The sequence below is a fragment of the Heliangelus exortis genome, chromosome 20 (assembly GCF_036169615.1).
Source record: "Heliangelus exortis chromosome 20, bHelExo1.hap1, whole genome shotgun sequence".
NCBI lineage: Eukaryota > Metazoa > Chordata > Aves > Apodiformes > Trochilidae > Heliangelus > Heliangelus exortis.
Genome location: NC_092441.1, coordinates 652,266 through 675,857, shown reverse-complemented (window position 1 = coordinate 675,857; position 23,592 = coordinate 652,266). Strand labels below are relative to the sequence as shown.

The 23,592-nt window shown below is 55.4% G+C and overlaps 1 protein-coding gene across 13 annotated transcripts in view; it reads left to right on the top strand.

The window, feature by feature from the left end:
• Positions 1–23,592, top strand: part of RBFOX3 (RNA binding fox-1 homolog 3) — a 137,173-nt gene that overhangs the window by 25,242 nt on the left and 88,339 nt on the right. For 6 of the 13 annotated variants that reach the window (XM_071764624.1, XM_071764623.1, XM_071764619.1 and 3 more), the window contains exon 1: positions 7,678–7,892. The exons of 4 other annotated variants lie outside the window; for them this stretch is intronic. The gene's annotated coding sequence lies outside the window, so the exon portion shown is untranslated. Of the gene's footprint in view, positions 1–7,654; positions 7,893–23,592 lie in introns of those variants that run through there. 3 more of the 13 variants (XM_071764620.1, XM_071764612.1, XM_071764618.1) reach the window with 3 other exon arrangements.

The window sequence follows — 23,592 nt, the reverse complement described above, 5'->3', positions numbered from 1 at the left end:
TTGCTTTGTCTCCTTCAGGTGACTAATCATTAGACTAATTAGTTGCTAATCAATGTTTAATTAAAACTTAGCTGTTAATTACTGGAGGTGCTCCTGTAGGTTGGATATGAAATATTATGAAAATATGGTTAAGGGCAGTTAGAAGAAGCCAGCCTCTCCCCCGTGTCCCTTGGCCAGCACCTCCTCCCCTGGGATGCTGCTGTCCCAGCCGAGGGACTGGGGATGGGGACGGGGGTATGATGCATCCAGACAGCACAACTGCACCCTGCAGCACCTCCTGCTTACTCGGGGGGGACACAATCACCTGGGACTGGACTGTGGTGAGAGTGGCTCAGGAGCATCCCTGATGCTTTCCTGCAGAGCAGGGAAGAAATTTTTTATTCTGAGGCTGTTGAGACACTGGTACAGGTTGTCTTGAGAGGTGGTTGGTTGATGCCCCATCCCTGGAAATATTCCGTGTCAGGTTGGACAGGGCTATGAGCACACTGATCTGCTTGAAGATGTCCCTGCCTACTGCAGGGGGGTTGGACTGGATGGCCTTGAAAGATCTCTTCATCCCAAACCCCTCTTGATTTGGGGTGCTGAAGAATATCCAGGCAGTAGCCAGGAGCAGGGGGGAAGCTCCTGCTCCTGTGTATCCAGCTGTTCCTTTAAACCCCCTGCAAGCTGCGGGCAGGCAGCAGGGCAGGTCTCTGGGGACAGAGGCTTCGTTACCCGCCTTGTGCTGCCTGCAAGAGCCTGGAGGTTTTTCCTGCACAATCCATTGAAAAGAGCCGGTTAAACATTCCCCAGAGCTGGGGATGTAGGTCACCCGGTGTGCTGCTGCCCCCAGGTACCGGCTCATCCTGCCCTTGGGGGACCCTGGGTCTGCTCATTAACTCGGTGGCTGCTTCTCCCCCCATCTGTGCCCTCTGGGAGCTGGGCTGGGGGGCTGTGCCTGCCCAGCAGCAGGGGCTGATCCCCTGGTTCTGGGGTCTTTATGTGGACCTGAGGGACCTTCAGGGCTGAGGGTTCCATGTGGTGTTCAAGGGCCTGGAATCCCTCACGGTTCCATAGAGTGGGGAGCTGGGGGAGGGGACAGAGGCAGGTGGTCCTCATGGTCCCATCTTGGGGTGGCTCCTCCTCAGTGGCTGTGCTGCCCCGGTGGGGAACAGGCGCTCGCGAGCTCTGTACAGGTGCTAAAGACACGATTTGCATTCTCCCTGCTCTTCCCGTTCCTTATTTCACTTTACTTGTCATTTTATGGCTCATTTTAATTTCTTTTGAGCAGACCCATAGGCTAATAAGGTCTAGTGCTGCAGAGGGTCCCGAGGCAGACACTGTGTCTCCATCCATCCAGACAGATGATGAGCCTGTGTCTGGGTCAAGTGGTGGCACATTCCTGTCACCTGGGGAAAAGCAGTGGCTTCCTCTGCAGAAGAGAACTTGGGTGGCTGAACCATGGCTGAGGCACTGGGGCCCATGGGAGAAGCAGCTCCTGGCCCCTGTGCTCAGCCTGTCCCTTGAACCTCCTCTGAAAATGGGCACCTCTTCAAGAGACCCCCCAGTGGGATCCCCATCATCCAGATGATGTTTGCTGCAGGGACAAGTGCTGTGGGGTGAGGAGCAGCCCCAGAGCTCGCCCCACGGAGGCACTGGAGAAGCTCAGCCCTCGTTAGGGCCATGTTCCCATCCTGGGTTGTCCCTGGGATGCCTCTGCCTTCCTCCAGCTGTGTCAAGGACTCACATCACCCCATGTTGGCTCAGCTCTGCCTGGGTGCAGGCTGGGAGAGGTGAGGGTGCAGGGAGCTCTTTGGCCCTGCATGTGAGTTTTTTAAGAAAAAAAATTGTTTTTCCCCTTGCTAGTTAGAGGCAGATGCAGACAATGGAGCAGGGTTCTGGTGATTTGGGTGGTGACAGCGCAGGGAAAAGGAGCTATGTTTAGAAATAATTGCTTTGTCTTTTGCAGAGGTATTAGTGCTTCCATGCTGGCAGTTACAGGAATTAGCTGAAGGTATTGGTGACATAGATACAGAACCAAAATTGTTACTACTTGTAATCACTTTCATGTGTGTGAGAGAGCGAGAGACATTGTCAGGGCAGAAAGAGGAGAAGGAAACCAGCAGCCAGAAGGGCAGGAGATTTGGGGTTGTGCTGGGCTGGTACATCTGCAGTCCAGAGAGGTGCTGGTGCTGCCCGTGGCAGCCCCGTGGCTCCTCTGCTCCTCCCAAAAGTGACACTGGCTCTGCCGAGGGTCTGGGGCAGGGACACAGAAGCTCCTGCCTTTTAAAAGTGGTTTGGGGAGGTAAAAGTGGTTTTGGGGAGGGTAAGCTGGGAAGCAGTGCCAGGGGGATGCCTGGCCAAGATGAAGGTTTGGAAGCACTAACCCTAACCCTGTGCCTGGATCCTGGTGTGCCCAGCCCCGGGTCCTTTTCAGGCAGAGGATTTAAGATGTTGCAAGTTTGGGTGTTAAAGTGGGACTGGGCAGCACCCCACCAGGCCCTGAGCTGCAGGCCCCGGGTGGATGCTCACCAGAGCTCACCCCCCGGCTGTGGGTGTGAGCAGGAGGATCCTCCCACAGAGGAGCCAGCACTGCCCCTTGGGAGTCTGTTCTCCTCGGGATAGCAAAGCTGCTGCTCTGTTGGGAGCACCCCAGGATGCAGCCTGGGCTCCAGCGCTGCTCTGCTCTCCCGCTGTTTGTTTCTCTCTGGCTCAGTGCAGTTCCTGGCAGGCAGGGTCCTCCCCTGTCCCTGCCCATCCCTCAGCGCTGGGGCTGGCTGTGAAATGTAAACTCCAGTGTTGGGAAGGAACCGATCTATGATGAAACAAGGCCATTCATGCTTTCAGATATTAAATTCCATGCAGAATGTGAAATAATTTCCCCTTCAGTGATCCCAGTAAATTTAATTAGCTCTTGTTTCCCCAACAGAGCTGTCTGCCATCCTGAAGCGCTCTGTTTGGAGCAAAGGGTACTTGGTTCTGTGTTGACCACCATGGCCACAGCTGCTGCCAGTAGCCCTTGGCCCCTTCCTGCTCCCTTCCTTTGGGGTAGGATCCCAGCTTCAGCCAAAGACGAGGGGACAGGGTGGGGAGCCCCTTCCTCTCCGATCCGGCTCCTGGTGGCTTGGCTGAGGGGTGCTGTTTGAGGCAGGTTTTGCAGATGAGAGTGGTTCAGCTTTGTCCAAAGATGGCTTAAGCTTGTGTGCCCAGGGGGTGATGGTCTGGGGAAGGGGAAGGACCTACTCCATGTTCAGCAGAGTTTGGGTGACTTGTCCAGGGCCTTTTCTGCGTCCAGTTGAGAGCCAGGTCCTAAGGGGGAAGGGAAGAAAATCACCCACGTGCTTGGCTTCCAGCAGTGCTGTTTGCTGAGGGGGATTTGAAGATTTGGATTGAAGTTTTTTGGGGTGTTTGGTTTTTGTTTTTGAGTTTTCAAACCTCAGAGCAAAGAGGAGGAAAAAAAAAACCTCTCTTTCTGATGGAAGCAGCTAATAGTGGGTTATAAATGTGTCCCTGGCATGGTTCATTAGCCACTGTGACATATTGAGAGCTATGAGCAGTATGATACCAGCAAATCAATTCAGAATTTAATCTGAAAAAGAACACAGGGAGGTCTGATCATGCAACATGTTACCAAATATTTCTCTCACTGAAATGGAGCAGCTCTTCTCTCCCGCCGTTGCTGTGCAAAAGTGCAAAATAAATAAGCAAAAAAGGACCTGGTTTACCTATGATTAATTTGCATAATTAGCGCTGTGTCAAATCACTTCACCAAGGTGCAAGGCACACTTCGCTGTGGATGTTTCCATGGACATCTTCCCGGGGTTATTCACTCTCACCCTGTGGCACCTTGCACAGCCTGGGAAGGACAGAGCTTCGTTGGTGCGGGGATTTCAGGCACTCCAAAAATGGGAGGCAAGAGCCTGGGTGCTGCAGGGTGAAGCTCCTGCCAGCCTTGGCATGTCCTGTCTTGCTGCAGGAGCAAATGCCCTTCCTTGGCAGTGCGTGCTGCCGTGAGGCCCTGCTCCAGCAGCCAGATATGAGCTCAGAGCTCCCAGCCGGCTCTGCTGCGGGCACAGACCTGCAGGCTCCAACGCTGGCTCCTCGGAGAGTGGCAGCAAACCTGACAGATGAATCCTGACTGGGCAGCACCTCCTGCCCTGTGTCCCTTTTCTTTTTACAGGAGCTGCCTTTGTGCAGGGTGTTGTCCAGCACTGAGCCTCACTAACGCTGCTGAGCTCCTCTCCCGGTGCTGAGGAAATCCCAGAGGTGGGGTCGGTGGAGCCTCTGCTCCTGGGAGAGACCCAGGGCTGAGCACAGGAATGGTGTCAGGCTCTCTCCCTCCTCCTGGAACAGGGGAAGTGTTTGCAAAACCCCCAACAGATACAGTGTTAGATCATAGACACGAATGCATTGGCTGTTTGGAAGCACACAGCGCTGCGGGCAGCCCTCACCCCTTCTGCCCTGTAATGGATATCAGATTGTTCTACTGATCCTGGCATTGTGTTAGTAATTGAGTGATGCAATGCAATGTACACTGATTTAATAAGTTTGTTAGTGTAATAGAGGCTCTGGATTTTGCTGTTAATGTGCAGTGACAATTATGTTTTAGATTTGCTCATTATGTTGCATAACTTCACTATGAACTCAATCATAAATTATATTTTAAAAAGCATTATTTCAGAGCCCATTACCATGGGTCTGCTTCCCCTCTCTCCAGTGCTGCAGAGTGCTCTGCAGGCTGAGTGTGCTCCTGATGTGTGGTCAGCTCCTGACTGGGTCTCACATATTTGGCTCCAGGTTATTTGGCTCAGAACATCTGGCACTGGCCAAAAAAAAAAAAAAAAAAAAAAAAAGAATCTGGGTCCTGCCATGTCATCCCAACATCTCCATCACAGCCAAGGACGATGCAGGGACCTGGGGTCCTGGCAGTTCTCTGGAGAAAGCTCCAGCTGGCACCGTGTCCTGGGTGCTGACCATGCTACCACCACCCCCTTTATGGGCAGAATTATGAGGAAGGGCTGAACGTCTTTTTTGGCACCTCAAGGTCCAGAGTCCCCAAGAGCCTGAGTGGTTGTGGAGGAGGGCTGAAAGGGCTGCAGCCTCGTCTCCTGTGTCTCCCCTGTACTGATGGCACCCGTTGCCTTGCAGAGGGAATTTCTGCTGAGCTGGGACTGGCATCTTGGCATTGTCCATACTGGGGCTCTGCAGGACTAACAGGCACAAGGAACTCATCCCTGGGGACTAAGAGGACCCTCAGGGGCTGGAAATTCACTGAGTCCCACTTTTACAGCACCTGTCTTCAGCATAAACCCAAGACATGGCTGCAACAGGTCTTGCCATCTCTACAGTCCAGCTTCAGTTAGGAGAAGAAAAACCTCCTCATCGTTAAGGGTAAAACCAAAAAAGCAGCAGTAATTTAGCAATTCTGACTGCCTCCAAACAAAGCCTAGAATGGCAAATAGACTGTGAAACAAGCAATGAAAAAACAAGAAAAAACATTTTTTTTTTTTTGCAGATTAATCCTTGTTCCCTCTGGCTCACGTCATGGCCTTGCTGACAGGCAGGGGTCTGGTGACTTGTGCTTTTTCTTTTTCTTGCCTCCTGTCTCTCTCACTCATTCTCTGCTGTTATCCCCCCTCTGCTACAGAGGAGTCTGCTACTCCTCCTCTCCCACGCCGGGTTCGGCTGCTCGCCCCCCTGGCAACCCCTGGGTAGGTTCCCCCAGTGGGTTGCTCTCTCGGTGTTTCCTTGTGCACTGCTCGGCTCAGGCCTTTTCCTTCTCCTTTTCCTTCTGGGCAGCGCGGGGTTGCCTAGCAATCCCTCCCAACTCTCCCTCCCCTCCGCGCACCTCCCGGCTTGCAAGGCTGCACCTCCGGAGCGGGTACCGGTTTGCATTTCTAGGAACAGATGTCAACAGGGACCCGGCTGGAAGGCTTGAAATGCAGAGAAGATTTTTGCAGAGCTTAAGCTCTCCCGTGTTCCCGGTTTCCTCGTTCTCCAAATCTGCTGCCTAAAGCATCTTCAGCCTCAATGAACCGTGAGAAAACAGCACAGCGGGGCATAGCAAGGAGCCATCCTGGCTGCGCGCTGCCTTTGTCTGGCAGGTCGTGAGAACAAGGGCTGCAGCCGCGCTGACAGGGCGGCGAGGCTCGGGATGGGGCGCTTGCTGCATCCCAAAGGGCTAAAAATATACACGTTTATCATACAAAATGGATGTTGGGATATCTGAGGTGCATTCGGTGCGTTTTGCAGCCCTCATCCCGGTTATGGCTCAACCCCGATGATTTTTCTCCCGAATGCTTCTCGAAGGCCCCGGGGAGGAAAGGAAAGCTGCGTGAGGAGGGGCCGGGGGGAGCGGTGCCTGTTTGCAGGGGGCTGCGCATGGGCTCCGCGGGGCAGGGAGAAGATCTAGATGGCCCCTGTGGTAAATTCATGGGGACTAAACACTGGCCTAACCAGACCGTGGGTATTCCAGATAGTGCTCAGGAAACGCGACTTATGGAGGGGTCACCACGGGCTTAACTGTTTGGAACCACGAACAGAGGATCAGTTGAGCCCGAAAAAAGCGCTGAGCCCCATCCAGTAACTCCGGCGGGTCTGCAAGGAGCCATTTGCTGCTGCTGCTGCGATGTGTAACATCCCCCGGGCTGGGGAGGGGGCTCAGGGGGAGCTCAGGCTGCCCGTCCACAGCTGGCACAAGGGTCCACGCTGCCGGGGCAGCCTCCGCCCATGGGTGTTGCGGTGCGATGGCACCTCACGCAGCGAGCCAAAGAGAAAAGGCCGAGCAGGACCCCTGCCAGCCTGTGGGCTGCAAACTCTGCCAATGCAGGTCTGCTCCGTGCTCAGCCGCTGCCCGGGGGGGAGGTAAACAGCAGGGGAAGGGGGGGAGAGCCGGGAACGCCAGAGATTTGCTCTTGCATAACGCTCGAGGAAAGACTAGTGCTTCCAGCCGCTGTGGGAACGCCCGGATTGCTGCCCAGAGATCCTTAAATTAGATTTAAAGAGAAGGAAGGGTGAGGGGCTGAGACGTGCACAGAGCTTGAGTGTATCAGGGGTCGCTGCAAACCTGCATACCGAGGGTTCCCTGCGCAGCCTCAGCCTTTCCCATGTTTGCAACGAGGAACGGAAACCTCCTTCCTCACTGACCTCCTGCCCGAGGACTCAAGTGGGCCTGGGCATTCCCTGGGGCTTGTACATCCCACCTGGGCATCCCAGTGGGGCTTGGGCATCCCACCCACCCCCGTGCATCCCGCTCAGCAATGGCATCAGTGGCCTGCTCGGGGTGGGGGTCCGCTGGGGTGGGGAGGGGTCTCGTCCTTGCCCTTCCGCGGGTCTGCACGGGCTGAACAGAGGGGAAAAGAGAGAGAAGCCCTTGGGGGGCAGCTCCTCGACCCCCCCTCACAGCCGCAGCGGCCTCAGCCCCCTCCTCGTGCGGTAACGTTCATTTTGGGGAGAGAAACGAGGAGGGCAAAGCCGCCTCTTTGTCCGGACGGGAGGAGGGGGCGTGCGCTGGGCCCTCTCTCCGAGCGCGCTGCCGGAACGGGGGGTGCGATCCGGTCCCGGGCGCAACCCCCGCCCCCGACCCCTGGAGGGAGAGGGCTGCAGGGGGAGGGGATCCCGGGCGGGGGGCGGCACTGGCGGGGCGGGGCGGGGGCGGCCGCACGTGCCCCCCCGCAGTGTTCGGCGGTGGCGGCGGGGGGCGGGCGCGCGCGCTCGCTCGGAGGCTCCGGGGGCGGCGGCGCGGGCGCAGCCGCGTGCGAGGCTGCCCGGTAAAGCGAGAGCGTCCCCGGTGAGCTCGGCCCGACCCGGTAGAGCCCCGGCTCCGGTGGCCACTGTTCGGGAGATGCCGTTCGGCGGACGGGGACCCGCGGCTGCCCTTCGCCTCCGCTGCGGCGGCGGGGACCTCTGAGCGCGTGAGTCACCGGGGGCGGCGGCACCGCGGCATTCCTACAGCCCACCCCCCCACCCCACCGGCCGTGGCACCGGGAAGGGGAGCAGGGTGGCTGCGGGGGGAGCTCTTCCCGGTCCTACTCCGGGATCTCAGTGGGGGGGAGCGGCGACGTTCCGCCGGGGCGAGTCTGGAGGGGGGGATCCACCGGGAGCGGAGACCGCGGGGGGGACTCAGTGCACCTGGGAGGCCCAGCTTCCCGGGGGAAGTGGGCGCGGGGTGAGCCGGGATGGCAGCGTCCTCTCCCCTGCGCTCCGGGATGGAGTTTCGGTTCCGCCAAGGGGAGCCTGAGCCGGTAACCGCGTCTGGAGGCAGCAGCGTTTGATTTGCTTGTGAAGGGATCCTGGCACAACTTCTCATTAAGTTTGCGTTATAGGATCTTAACGGATGTCTTAATTAGGTGCTGTTGCTAGCAGGAATGTTGCGCTAATTAAAATCACACCCTCCAGGTGAAGGTAAATCGTAAGAAAAAAGTTGGCCGGGGTGGAGTCTGGATTAATGGAGTGGAGGAGGAGGATAATGGTGATGATGATGATGAGGAGGAGGCTAAGGCTCGGCTCGGCTCGGCTCTGCTCGGGCCGGCCTCGGGGAGCGGGTGATGCTGCGAGGGCAGAGCCGGGCACCTTCCCGGGGGCTTTTCCTCTCCAGAATTCCTGCCTGTCTCAAGGAATTTCATCGCAGGACGCTGTGCCGGTGCGTTATGGGCTACTGCGTGGGGAGGGCGGGATGGATGCATGGAAGGGGCCTTCGGGAGCCACTTCGGTTATTCGCGCCGCGGGTGGCATTGTCCCACGCATGTCCCCCGTGCTCCGCGTCCGCTCCAGCGCTCGGAGGCAGGTGCCTGGAGTGCGCAAACGTGGTGCAGGGGTCCGGGGGTGCTGAGCAGGCGCAACGTGGGGACAGGCAGCGGTCTGGCAGGGCCCGGGGGGCGCGGAGCATCCCAGCCCCTGCCTGGGAAGTGCTGGGCGGGCTCGGGTGTGCGTGCGCAGGGGGAGGGATGGGGGGAGCCGGGAAGCAGAGGGATTTCTCGGCTTCTCACTCCAGTGAGCATGACATTAACAACGCCGGCTATTTTCGGTTGCCTTTCGTGAAGGTTTGGGACTCGCTGGCTGCCTCCGCGGGAGCCTGGCCTGGGGCAGGGTGGCTTCTGCCGCCGGTTTCTGTCCTGGGGTGCACAGCCCGGGGTGGCCGCGGGTCACTGCGGGAGGTTGTGAGGTTGTGGAAGACCTTGCCGTTTTTTCCACTAATTCTGCCCGGTTCTCCGGGGTGTCTGGGGCTCATGGTTCGTCTCGCAGAGCTCCCTCTGTGAATTCCTCTGCCCTGGTGTTGTTTGCATTCCAGCAGTTGCCCAAAGGCTGGAGCCGGGCTGGAGGCCTTTGCTGTGCCGGGTGCTGAGGAAGGCAGAAGGCAGTTTCTTCCTCAAAGAGCTTCCTGCTTGCAGGCTAAAATGGTTGAGGCGTGATAAAGCTGCACAAAGCAAGAAATGAAAGCTATTTTTTTGTGGATAATAGATGGAGAAAGAGCCTGGAGCTGATAATTTCTGTGGAGAGATGATTGCAGCATGTTGGGGCTGGCAGGGCTGCCCATATCTGGCCAGTCCTTGAGAACTTGTTATTGGCTTCCAGGAGCTGAGGTGAGGCTTTGTGGGTTATTTCACAGAAAATACAGGGGGCTTGGGTTTTTTTTTCTTTTTTTCCCCCTGCCTCTCCTTTGAAGTGAACTGTGAGGTTGTGCAGCACCACAGAAAGCCTTGGCACAAGGGCACACAGATGCTCTGCTGCAGTGTTAGGTAAACCTTGGCCATGGTTAAGGTGTTTGCTTTTGGGGCATGGCTGTGGGGTCATCTCACGGGGACAGAAATGTTCTGTAGCAAGCTGAGGATGGTTGTGGAGCATTGGTGATGAGAGGCCTGGATACAGCAGGCCGGCTGGCTCGTGAGCTGCTGTGGCCAGAAGCCCAACCCCACGTACCTAACAGAGGGGCAGAGGATCCAGGATGGGACTGGGAAAACTCCAGCACAGCAGTCGTGACTCTTGCTCATTCCTGGCAGTTTAGGAACTGGAGGCATGGAAGGAGCCATCACTGACATGAACCAGGGGAGCCCCCTGGTCATGAGGCAGTGCTGGCAGGGCCATGAGGCTGGGGTCTCTCATGGCCACAGCTGCTCTTGGCCACAGGTGCTGTAACCTCCATCCCTTCCTCCTGCTTCTAAGGATGAAGGGAAGCTGTCCATGCTGATGGGTTTGGGTGTTTTGGGATGCTGACCCTTGCTCCTTGTAATGCTGCCTCTGGACAAGCAGCTCCTCCAGCATTGCCAGGGCTGCAGCTGTCCCCCCAAGCTGCTGCTGGTGCTTTTCCTCCCTGTCCTTTCAGCCACAATGCCTGAGGGGGATTCCCAGCTCTTCCCGGCCACTGGAAATGCAGGAGTGGGGCAGGAGCACACGTTGGCTGGGCTGTAGTGTTTGGAGGGGGACACAAGTGTCCCCACCAGGCCCATGTCTCAAGCAGCTCATCCAGCACAGACAGTGTTTGCTTATTCTGTCTATAAATGAAAGTTTTTAAGTGTGTGCATTTACTAAATTACTTTGTCGTCACAATTTTTCAAATGGATCAGCTGACAGTAGATAAATGCCTCTGAAGGTTATTGAGATAATAAAAGGCATGAGGGAAGTTCCTTAATTTATTTGAGTTCTCTTTTAATTTACAGTCATATGGGGTGAGAGTACACTGAATAATTAGTTCCTGTGAATGATTTGCTCTTTTCAAACAACTGTGGAAAAGGAAGGAGAGCCCGTGGTGAGGTGCGAAGCTGAGCTCAGTGGAGAGGGGTTGAGCTGGAGGTGGTTTGGCTGTGGTGCAGCCAGAGCTCCTTGAGCTCCCCAGCCTGCAGAGGTAGCAGGGATGGGCGGGTTTATTGGCAGCATCTCTCCCTTTTTGCACATCTGGAATAAGAAACTACAGGAGAGCGAGGTGCCTTTCCTGAGGCTCCAAGGGAGTTGGTGCTCAGCTGGTTTGGAAGGTGACCTGCAGAGCAGTTTGCCTTCCCATGGCTCTCGATGTCTTTTCCTCATCAGTGATGAGTACAATGGAGTGGAAAAGAGATGTATTTTCCAGCCTGTGAGCTGACAGACCTCCACAGATCAGCCCAGAGTCCCTGGTGACCCTCTGCCCTCCCCAGCTCTTTCCTCTCCCAGCTGCTCTGGGGGGATTCACAGCTTCTGGGACCCTCAGGGAGCCCCTGCAGCCAGACAGCACCCGGTGCCTTCTCCCCCCAGGTTGGTGCTGCTCCCCTGGCTGGGCTGGGTGCTCGGGGCTGCCAGCAGCAGCTGCTTTTCCCTCTCTGGTCCTTCGCAGTGCAGTTCAGTCAGCGATGTTCCAGGGCTTTCTGCTGGAATTGTTTGAGGTATTTTGGGATGTGTGTTGTTGCAAATTAATTGACAGGCTGAGATACTAGATGAGGAAGCAAAATTTTCTTCTCTGTTATTTCATTAGTTATTGAGATTAATTTTTTTTTTGGAAACTTTATTTTTAATAAACCAATCTCAAGCCTGCTCTCTGCCTTCGCTCAGCCTGCACACGGCTGCTCCAGTCATCATTGTGTCTTCCAGACTAGACAAGATTGAATTTCTAATGGGTAGAAATGAGCACACAAGTGCGGGATGCCTTTTTATGTTTCATTATCCAGTGAGTGCATGTTCCCCCCACACCTTCCCTCCACCTTGCTCATCTTGCCAGTGGCTTGGGTGGCCTTCAGCCCATTCCCAGATGGGATGGAGTCTGCAGTGGGGCCCTCCTGGCCCTCCTCTCTGCCCAGGCAGAGAAAAATGGAATTTCAATATATAAGAGGATCTGGACTCACTGAGGTTGGAGTGGGACAGCTGTGGGCAGTCTGGGTGGATTGGAGATTTCTTGGCTCTGTCACCAACTCAGGGTTCTCTCCTGAGTTGGTGAGTGGGGCACGTGCCTGGCTGGTGCTCCCAGAGACCAGGGTTATTGAACCAGGGGAAGTCATTGCAACCAGAATTTATGGAAGTGATAAAACAACTTTTGACAACAGGCTCACCTCCTCCATGGCCGGGGGAGAATATTTTCCTCTTGTCGGATCGATAAACAATTAATTCTAAAGCAGGGAGCTGGAGGAAAAGGAGAGTTTTCCAGATTTCTAAACTCTTAATCAAGCTCTGGGTAAAACACAGATGTGAGAAGCTGAGACCTGCTGATAAAATCTCGACCTTGATAACTGGTTCTTCAGTTCCTGGACTGCAGATTATCCTTCCTTTGCTGAATAAATCCACTTTTAAATATAGAACTTGTTCTTAGATATTTATGTTTCCGATGTGTTTAATGTAGCTTTGCTTAATAATCTGCTTCAAAATGCTGAGTTTCCCTCCACATTTTAATTGAATTATAATTTCCATTCAGAATCAGCTTAAAGTAAATGAGTTCAAAAACATAGTAAATAATACATATAATTCACTTTAGTCTTAACATAAGCTGTGAAAATAAGGAACCCAAATCACCATTTAACCTGCACGTGGGGCAGCCTTCTCTGTAGCAGAACTCCTGGCATCATCATCTACAATGTGATGTTGTTGTAAATTGGCCAGTAAGAACAAAAAAATTAATTTTAAGCTTGTAACCAGAGTCAGGATGGAAACAGTATAACATGTGATCCATTCCAAGCACTGTGCTGGGGGATTTGGGTTTGCATTCCTGTCTGGACTTGGGCAGCGCTTGGTGCCTTTTTGTTAGGGAGTGGTGGCAGTCCTGGTGTCCAATGTCTGCAGGTTTGGGTCACCAGCAGTGCTGAACAGACCCCTTGGCTTTGGCAGAACCTCCCTCAGACACCTCTGCTGTGGCTGATGGAAACAGTGGATTTTAGTGAAACTTCCCCAAAGAGCTTTTGGTGATGGGTCAGGGGCTGCAGGGTGTCTGTGGGCTGGAAAGGTCTGTTCACTCTCCAGGAGTTTCTGGGGTTGTCTGAGAGGCTGTTTTGTAGGGGAGAAATAAATAAACAAATAAATGCTTAGGGATGTCTCACAGCTTGTGGTTTGGTTTCTGGGAAGGGAAGAAATTTCTGCTGTAGCATTGAACCGGTCTGAGCTGCTGGTGGAACTGGGCACAAATGCTGCTTTCAGCTGTGTTCAGGGTCCTAAGGTGACCCCAAGGGTGGGATGTCACAGCCCTGGTGCTGGAGCCCCCCCACGCAGGTGTGGGGAGGGGGCTGCGGGGCTCTGTGCATCTCTGGGTGTTGATGTGTGTCCGAGGGGCTCTGCAGGCAGCGCTGCGGCAGCCGAGCTGCTGCCGGGGCCATGGGATGCTCCGCTGCCATCCTCAGGCTCTGGAGAATCCTGCCGCGGCAGGAGGACGTGCTGGCAGTGTCCCAGGGCTGCCACCAAAACTTTGGGGCTCTCCTGGGGCCCCCCATGGCAGAGCAGGGCTGGGGGTGGGGTGCAGGAGCCCCCGGAGCAGTGAGCAGGCTGGCATTGCTCTGGGGAGCTGGATCTGCCTGGGAAGGTGCTTTATGGAATATGCAAATCTGGGTATGGAGAGCGGCCTAAATAATTATCCACATAGCCAGATTTTTTTTAAAATAAAGCTATCTACAGTATATTGCAGAAGTAATTAGGAATCCTGAGCTAGCTGTATCTCGATCTTTATAGCAACATAGCTGATAAAGCATGATTCAGGGACCTCGTTATCTTTTTTTAAAGAAGTTTTTATTTAACTTCCGTGAAGTTGCCATGGTTACTCCTGTGCATGGTTTCCCTGCCTCTCTTGCCTTGAGTGCAGCTGCTAGTGCTGAGAATTAAAACATCTCCATTTGGAGCAGGCCTGCCCCCCCCCCCCCCCCCCATTTTCTTCCCCCACCCCATAACCCTGGCTGTGCTCTGCTGGGGGGAGAGGCTGCGCTTCAGGAGCCTCATCCTTTGCTGACCCTGGCTCTTCCAGCTCTTGCTTTGCTGCTCCTGTGCTTGAGCTGTTTGGTTTAGTAAAGCTCATGCTGAGCAACCACCCCAGCGGGAAGAGTTGGGAGGGTGGGTTTGGGAAAGAGACCTTGGGGAGCTCAGCAGCCTCTGCCCTGTGGGTGGAACAGGACCTGTCCGGATCTCTGGCCTCCAGAATCAGCCCTGGAGCTCTGGCGCCTTGTTTAGGATGGTGAAAACCTCGCTGCTAGGGAGCTGTTCCCTGTCCTCTCACCAGCACTGGTGCTGGAACCTCCCATGTTGGGGTTTGACTCCATGGTGTGGAGGACACGGGTGGCTTTGGGCTGGTGTGACTCTGGTCACCTCCTGGACTTGTCCTGGTCTGATGGAAGAGGAAGGTAGCAGGAGGTGCTGGGATGAGGGACCGGTGCCCTGGGGTCCCTGCTTGCTCTGCTTTTGGGCTAACAGGGCTGGGTTGTCTGGGAGCTGCTGGGGGTATAATGAGCCCCAAAGGAGCCCTTGCCTCATCCTGCACCAGGAGGCTGCAGGCACAGGGAGCTGAGGTGGGGTGTCAGACCAGTCCATTCCCATGGCAGTGGCCATGACACAGGACAGCAATAGGAGATGTTTTATGGTAGCACCCCTCAAGCCAGGCAAACCTAAGAAATTAGGGTTCTGAGGAGGCAGCAACCCCTTTGGCTGGGCGTGGGGAGGGATGCCAGAGCGTGGGCAACCTCCGGAGGGGAGAGTCGATATTGGAGTGGTGGGGTGGGATAGGAAGAAGAAGCCATGCCTCCACCACAAGCAAAAGGCTTTGGTTTCTGCTGGCAGGGGCAGCTGGGTCTTGCGGGTGCTTGGCTCTGCCCTTCCCATCCCCTGTGCTGCTTCCTGTCCCCGCGGTGCCAGCCAGGTACTGAGCAGCCCTGCACTGGGCTGGTGATCCCGGCCATCTGTCCAGGGCAGGGCTGAACCCTGTCCTCATTCTGTCTGTCAAAGTTTTGTCAAGCTTCCCCTCCTGCTCCTCTCGGCGGTTTTAAGCAGTGGAGGGTGGGAGGGTGCGTGGGAGGTGAAGCTGCACCAGAAATAATTCTGCGCGTTGGGGGGTGCGAGCGGCGCGGGGGGAAGGCATCTCTCCCTGGCAGCCCCGCTGCTGCCCTGTGGCTGTTTGCCCTGTTCACCGAGTCCCCTGGATGAAGTGAGCAGCTTTTATTTGTTTGTCTCCCCTTTCTTCCTCCCTCTCTTTCTTTATTTCTCTTTTTCCTTCTCCGTTTTCCTTCCCGATGAAAGATTTTCTTGCGGTGTCAAGGCAATGTGACCTGGTTCCGTAATAAAGAGGAGGCTTATTAGAATTAAAGCCCAACAGTGTTAAAAAAGCAATCTTGGCAAGATTGAGGCCATGGGGGAATTGTAAATTCTCAGCAAAGACCTCATTTAAAGACAGGGATGAAAACACATGCGCACACACGTACCGAAGCCTTGCACCTCGAGGAGAATTTGTGGGAGGGTGCTCGGCGCCTCTTGTATTTACCCGGGATCATCCTGTGAGGTGGTTGGGTGCCTTCGTGGATGTACTTGCTCCATGGCTGGGGGGACTCTGTGAATATCCCTTGGCTTTGTTTGTCTTGTTCCTCTGGGGACGCCCTCCCTGCAGCCCTGCTCATCCCTTCCCGGTGTGGCTGCCCACCCAGCGCGGTGGTGGCAGCGATGACAGCCCGCGCTGGCACAGCCGGTGACTCAGCCTGCCCGGGCTCCCTGGCTCCCTGCCAGCCCCGAGGGTGCGGGGCTCCCCTGCCTGCTCCCCTCAGAAGTTTCCCTCGGGGTGCAATGGGCACTGGGGCCATCAGGGAGTGGCAGGACAGGGTGTCCCTTGCTGAGGACAAGGTGTGCTGGCTCTGTGTCCCTCTGCCCCAACTGCTCTCCATGCTTCTTAGCGAGGTTTGCAGGGCTTGCAGGGCAGGCTGCTGCCCGGGGTGTGGCTCATCCTTCACTGGGCACATTCCCCTCCCATCTGCCTCTTTGGGAGTGCAGGTGGGAATTCTCACCCGAGCCTGCTGCAGTGCCTGGGGAGAGCGGCTGTGGTGGGAAGCAGGTGATGGGAACCTCACCATCCCCCAGCAGCTCCCCTCTCCCCTCCTGCTGTTTTTTCCCCTGGGATGGCTGCAGGGGGAACTGCTGTGGGCAGTGAGTGTGAAGCAGGTGGAGGATACGTCAGGAAGGCCCAGAGCGCCTGCTGCCCGTAGAGCAGCAGGCCCTGCTGTTCCCCACGGTGGTCTGTTGTCATGATTTGCTGTTATCTGTGTAATTAGAAAGTGAGCTCTCCTGTGGGGTGCTCGGTTCTGGACACACCGTGGTGCTGTGGAGATCTGAACCCAGAAAAAGGGGGTGGGCTGATATGTGGGGATCATGGGGGAGATCCCATGGCATGAGGGGGAGCTGCTCAGCACTGGTCTGGGGGGCTGCAGGCAGCTGAGGGTGCTCAGGCTCCTGCTCAGTGACCCTGGGGTCAGTGGGGGGGTCTTGGTAAAGAGGACACTTGGAGCTGGAGGAGCCTCATGGTCTGAGCCTGGTTCTGAGGGCTCTGGATTCCACTCCATGAGGAACAGGACAGCTGGGCACTGAGTTTTGATCCTGGACATAACCAGGATCTCTGCAGAGCGTGTGGCCTTGTGAAGGCTTTGCTCTTCTGAATCTGATGGGTGCTTCATGGGCAAGATCTTGTGGCAGCCTTCAAAGGCTGTTGATATTCTGTTGCTCCTGTGACTGCTCCATGCTGGGGAGCCATGGATGTATGGGGATGCTTCTGACTGACCCAGCTCAGGGTTGAGTACAGCTCTTTCCTTCTGCTGTAGCCCTCATGCAATGTCTCGAGTGTCTGGAGCTGTGTCTGTCATGAGATGTGACTTAGTACTTGTGTGTCTGGTGGGGTTTGGGCAGATGAGGTTTATGGGCATCCTGGTCCTCTCTGGATCTTCTGCAAAGACGCTGAGGAGCAGCCTGAGGGTTGCAGTCGGCTTTGTCCTGAGGGGGTTCAAGCAGAGCCCTTATGCTCACAGGATGCTGGAGCAGGTTGATATGAGGTGGGTGATGGGTACACACACCCACCCCCCCATCCCCCCCATAGGTCTGGACCTGTCCAGTGCTGGGATCCCATCCACTCCTTCAGCCTCGGCTGGGCTTTTTCCAGCTGTGTCTGCTGATGGAGACTCCCTGATGGGTGTTGGAGTTCCTCTTCATCCAGATCTCTGTGTCCATCCCCCTGTGTGGCTCTGTGGCAGGGGCTCTGTCTGCACTGTGTCCCCCACTTCCACACCCTGTGGTGGTGGGAGCATAGAGCATCTCCCTGGGCCAACAGCTGTGCTTGCCAGGCATCCTCCTCCTCACATCAGTGGTGAAAGGCTCAGTCCTGGGAATGGGATGGAAATGGGGCAGTGGGCTGAGGCGGGGGAGTGTGGCTGTGGAGCCTGCAGCAGCTGAGATGAGCTGGTGGGGCTGGTGTGCTGCCTGCACCCAGCCTGCACCCCGTGGCTGCAGTGGGGAGATGCTCATGGGCTGGTGGAGAGGAGAAACCTGTTTAGGACTCACCAAGCGGAAGGCTTGTCTTCCCTTTTGTTTGTACTTTTATTTATTTATTTATTTATTTGTTTTTTAATCTCAGAGTGCTTCATTTTCCAGAAGCTGTCATTTTCCATCAGCCTCTCAGTGAGGTACATCCATTCCCACTGCCAAAATCTCCATATCAAACACTTGTAACACGCTGCTGAACTGACAGCCCTTCCTGCCCGCGCTCCCTGCCTGTACAAAGGGATGCTGTGTGGGGAGGGATATAAATACAGGCACTGCTCTCTGCCGTGCTCTCCCCTGCTCTCTTGCTGCCCGGATAAAATTTTTCCGCAGCCTCGGCACAGGCGCCCACGGCCCCCCCTGGCTGCACCAAGGCGCTGGTGGCGGGATGCAGGCAGGATGCTCCTGCCTGTTTGGTGAGGGGCTGAGGGAGGGGACCAGGGCAGCAGAAGGGAGGAAACAGAACTGAGCTGGAGGGGAAGGAGCTCCTCTGTTCCAGCAAAGCACCCGAGTTTGCTTTTTTTTTTTTTTTTTTTTTTAAATAAAATTTTAAAAAAATAGTTCCCAGGAAGGCCAGCATCCTGGGAGCCCAGCCCAAGGCTGATGCTGTGCTGTTAACTCTTTGCCTCAAATCCCTGTTTCCTGGGAATGTGGGGAGAGAGGGAGTTGAGCAATCCAACTGCTTTCTTAAAAAGAAAAAAAAAAAATTCTTCTGAATGAAATTCAAACCCAACCCCAAATCTCTATTTTTTCACAAAGGAAAAGGAAGGAAATGTGAAATTCTCTTCCCATCCCCCTGAGTCTATCAGTCTTGCAGCTGATGAGCATAACCACTCCTGCTCCTCCTGGCATTGCCTCCCTCCACTTCCATAAGAAGTCACTGCTGGTGTTGCAGCTGTGTTCTGCTGGGCTGTTCCCCAGGAGTGGATGTGGTTGTCCAGGGAAGCAGTAGGATGCTGGAACAGATCACAGGGGAGCTCCTGTGGTCTCTTACTCCCTCCTGGGATCAAACCAGGAGCAGGACTGTGCTGGGCTCTGTGGTTTGAGCTCGCTGCCTTCGTGGCTTCGTTGGCTTTTCCCTCAAACCCTGTCGCTGGGCTCCTGGTGTGGTGCTGTGCTGGGAGGGTTCTGCTGCTCCTACAGGTGGGAGCCTTGACGTGGGACATATGAGAGTTATTTTTTTTAATGTGATACCGTTAAAATGGTTTTTAATTGAGTTCGTTTCCACAAGTTCGATGATAAATTTTTAAGCACCTCAACGTGGAGAGGCAGGGCTGTGCTCAGCTCTTCTGCTTCTTGCATGAGAAGTGCCAGGACATGCAATGTTTCTGTTCTGATGCTGTCTGCATCCTTGGAAGCACTCTGAGACCTGTGGCCCCAGCTGAGGAGCAGCTTGGCACATGTATGGGGGGTGTGTGTCCCCCCCAAGCTCCTGTCCCTTCAGTTCTGCTGCCCGGGCTGGTGCTGCTGAGGGATGCACTGGGTTTGTGTTGGCTCCCAGCTGGGGGGGGTGTGTGGGGACCCACATGGAGCAGTGGGAGGGAAGGCTGTGCTCTGCCTTGCTCCTTCCAGACAGCATGAATCAGCCTTTCCCAAGGACCTGTGAGCCTTTCCCAAGGATCTGCTGTCACCGTAGCCTCACGTCCCTGGGGAGCAGCTGGGGGGGTGAGGGCAGGGGCAGTGCCAGCTGCAGTGCCATCTGCTGCCCTCCCTGGCCAAGAGGCACTGACCTCGTGTTCCCAGACTGCTCTTTTTAGAGAAGTGTGCCCAGCTGGTGAGGATGCTGGCCTCGGGGCCACCTTCCCCCCCCCCTTTGTCCAGAGGCTTTTCCAGAGACAGGAGTGCTGGCCATGGAGGGCCAGAGAGGTGGGGCCTGGGGTCAGGTCAGCCATGAGTGATGGAAGGGAGATGATCTCTGCAGGCAAAGTTCATGAACGTTCATCAGTGGTGATGGGAAGTTTTTGTACGTGCTGATTAACTGCCTCCCTCTGATATGACAGGGCAAGATAAAACATGAGCGACTGCATTCTTTGACTTAAAACTTAATTAAAACTATATATCAAAACCGTAAGACCCTAGGCTTAATAAAACCTGATAAAATTATACTAATACACTTCAATTTCAATCCAAGGCTCTCTGATGGAAGAGCATGAAAGTCTGAACCCATAACTAGATTAGAAACACCTCCTATGCAGTATTTATGGTGCTGTCCTGCTTGAGATGCATGGCCTCAGAGGAAGGCTCTGGCACTGTGATGAAGAGGAGTTGTCAGCCTGGGGCAAGATCATTCAGGCAGGTTCCTGGCAGGGGCAGAGTGGTTCTGGGGCTGTGCTGGTCCTGGACAATGAGCTCAAGGAGGGAGGGATGGTGCTGCCCAATGAGCCCTGGGGTCCTTGGCCCTGCCTGCATGGTGCTACTGCAGCCCCTGTCTGTGCTGGTGGCCCCACAACTGCTTGTTGGGGTACAAGGAGAGGTCTGGGGGTTCTGCCTACAGGATTCTGACAGGTCCCCAAAGCTGCTGGCTGCTTGATTTACCAAGCGAGATGCTGCACCTTGGATTAGAAGCTTAGAGCCAGAGCCCTGAAATTAGGAGCAGAGTGGAGCAAATGAGCCTGTGAGTTCACTGTGTGGGAGCATAGCCATCCTGGAGCTACTGAGGGTGATTTGGGGATGTAACTGCTCCTCTGCTCCCTCCTTTCCAGGCATAAATCAGCCAGAGCACCCAGTGCCCCCATTTCCTTTCTTTCTGGCACAGCTGGGGGCATCCCTGCTGCTGGAACACCCTAAAATTTCACCTCTGGGCAGTTATATCCCAGGTTAATGTCTGCGGAGGGGGTTGTGCCTGGGGCAGGCATCACCCAGGGGTTGTTTGTGGGGTTTGGGGTTCTTGGTGGGGCTCGGCATGGCTGCAGTGCCACTTCACCCCAGCAAGGTGGGAAGTGGCTCTGGGAGACTGCTAATGTGGAGCATAAATCCTGTAGGAGACAAGGTAGGTCAGAGGAGGGAGGCAGGACCAGTAAAGCATTGCGGTCAGAGAGACTCTGTCCTCAGAGGAGAAGCCAGGGTCTAATAAAGAGCAAAGGGGAAACACCCAGTGGTGCTTCACAGACCCCTGCATCCCTCCTGTGGGCTCCCCATCCTCACCTGCTGCATCAGCTAACAGTGTCCCTGTGTCCCTCGCTGCCAGCCCAGCTCCAGCGAGGTTTTGGGGGCTGAGACAGCTTTTTGATGTGTTTGCAGGCAGCTGGGAGCAGGGTCCCTGAGGGGCTGCAGCGTTTCTGCTGCTTTTGGTTCCTTGGGCTGCACCAGCCCCACCAGGACAGCTCAGTTCTGGGGTGGGGTGCTGAGCATGGGGGGGTCCTGGTGCACAGGGGGTCTGGAGCTGTTTCTTGGGGCTGGAGGTGCAGCCAAGGGCCGGGGGGCTGCTGGGACTGGGGAGCTCTGTGCCCGTTTCCCATGCCCAAGGACCGTGGCCGCAGCTGACCCCGCTGTTCCCTTCTCTTCTCTCCCTTCCAGGTGACCGGGTGCGTGTCAGCCCGGAGCACTGATGTGTGTTTGTGTTTTTCCAAGGCAGTGATGAGCCTGCAGCCAGCGGCCTGGCCTGACCCCGGGTGCTGGGAGGGGGCGAGCCGGGTGCTGGGCTGGCAGCACCCCCTGCCTGGGCAGCAACATCCACTCCCTGCTCGTGCTCTCTCCTTCCTCACCCTTTCCCCAGGTCTCCCTGGAGCTGGAAGCTGGGGCAGAGCACAATGAGAATGAGAGGGGCTTGTTTGGCAGGCTGTGCCCACCTCTGCCCACCCTGGTTTGCTCCCACACGGGACGGCAGCACACGGGGCCCTGGGGAGCTGCATTCCCAGAGACTGCGGGGGATGTCGTGTGTGTAAAATTAGCACTGCCTTGTTAGTCCTTTTCAGGCTAATTCGGAGTGAAATGCTTTAGCAGCAGTGGGCTGATTCTATCAGGAGAACAAGAACTAATTAAATTCACTCTGACCATCAAGCAGTAAATTATTTATACCCAGACAGATGCAATCTAATCTGCAGCATCCAGCCCCACTGAACTTGCATCCTCCTTGGTTTGGGGTGAGGAGCAGATTAAATATGCAGAGGAGTAAGGGGGACTAGCAGGAGTGCTGAGGGGGATTCAGCTGGGGAAAGCAAATCCTTCTTCTGCACTGGCACTGTGTTGGGACCCCTCTGCCAGCCCCCCCCTGATCCCGTGTGGGAGGCTGCAGTGGTGGGGCCTGAGGGGAAATGGCTGAAATTACAGTGCTGCCCATCGCTGGCACCAGCAGGGAGATGGGGGAACCCTCCTCCTCCACCCTGGGAGGAAGGCTGAGCACCTTCTGGAGATGAGGGCAGGTTCTGCCACCATCTCTTGGTCCCCATGCAGGTCCCTGCACTGCCATGTGATTGCCATCAGACCCCTGCCCTCGTCTCCCCTGTGCTCAGTGGCTGCAGGCAGGGCAGGCAGCTTGGCTCTGGGCAGATACAAACTCTTGTAATCTCCTTAAGGATTTATCTTTCTGGTTATCTGACCCTGGTGTCTGATTAGATCATTCTTGTGTCTCAGTAGTAACATGAGCTTTGACTGCTTAAAAGCTGCCGTTCCCTCTAATTACTATTGAGCTGAGATCCCTCTCCTTCTCTTGAATTGAAAGGATCATTTCCTGATCCTTCAAGGGGCTGTAAAGGATTCCAGCAACCTGGGAGTCTACTCTTGTTGGGACTGTGTAGCTCAGTGTATGACAAATTATCTGGGGATCGTTGATGTTGGAGGGGCATGAGGCACTAATTGCAGAGTTCAAGGGTGGTGTACTGGGGGCTGAACCTTGCCCGTGGGGTGGGGGATCCCCATCCTGTCCTTGGAGCCAGCAGCTGGGGATGCAGTGGGTGCACAGCAGGGCCGCTCTAGGGCATGTCAGGGCCTGGGGGCTTCCCCCATCCAAGGGGGAGAGCTTCTCTGGAGCTGTTTTGGGGCTCTGGCTGCATTTTTTAAGATGTTTAAGGATGAGTGTGGTGATAACCATCCTGTGCCCATGGGGGGTGGGTTCCCCTGGTGTGGAGGGCTGGAGCTGAGCGTTCTTGCAGGGCTGATGGTTGGATGTGGTGATCTTAGAGCCTTTTTCCAGCCATGACAATTCTGTGATTCTGTTCTCCAGGGCTGCCCAGTGATTCTTCCTGATACGGTGAAGCACGGGCAGGCCCCAGGGCTCGTGCCTTGCTTGCCTGCAGTGCTTGGCAGCTTTGAACTGATTCTTTCCACAACAAATGTGTTTTTCCATGATACTGGAGGTAAAGGTGCAGGCAGGAGGCCCCAGCAGCATCGTGTGTGGCACAGCCCCATCTCCTCTCCCTCTCCCGTGCAGCATTTTGGGACAGTTGAACCCAAATGGTGTTTGCGTTTGCACCGGCGATTAATCTCTGTAGCAGGGGAGGGAACTCCTATTATGAGTCAGGCTCATAACTCTCGGCACACACATTTCTAGAGCCCTGTTGAACTATTAATCCTCCCGGCTCCCTGGAGTAGGGAGGATGGAGGGGGAAATGTCACCTTGTGGCAGGAGAGCTGTGATCGGCAGCCAAGGCAGCCAGCTCTGCCTCGGAGATGGCTCCTGCTCTCCAGATCACTCCGATGGACCATGTGGCCTCACAATTGATTTAAAAAGGGAAAAAAAAAAAAAAAAAAAAAAAAAAAAGGCAACTGCTTAGCTCTGGTTTTGCTGCTGCTGAGAGGACAGATTTGCCTGCTGGCAGCTCTCTGCCATTAAATGGATGAGCTATTCAAGTGTGGGTTATGGATTTAGGATCAGCCTGGCTGTGCTGCAGAAGACACACGATGCTGAGCCCAGATGGATGTGTGGTCTGGGGTGGGGCCCCGGGGGGAGCTGACATGATCTTTTCAGGAGTGGCAGAAGGTGGGATGGAAGAGCCTTCACCAGGAGAGATAACCTTGGGAAGGGCGAGGAGCTCCTCCAAGCTCTGCCCATGTCCACAGGCAGCTTGGCTGGGTCATTCCTGGTTGTGTGTGCTCATGGGGGACACACGCTGCAGCCACCTCGAGCAGAAGGGCTGGAAGAGGGGCAGGAAAAGTGAGCTCAGGTTTTGGCTTGCATCTGAGTTGGGTAACGGGAGGTTGGTTAAACTGGCTGAGCTCAGAGGAATGGGTTTGGGAATT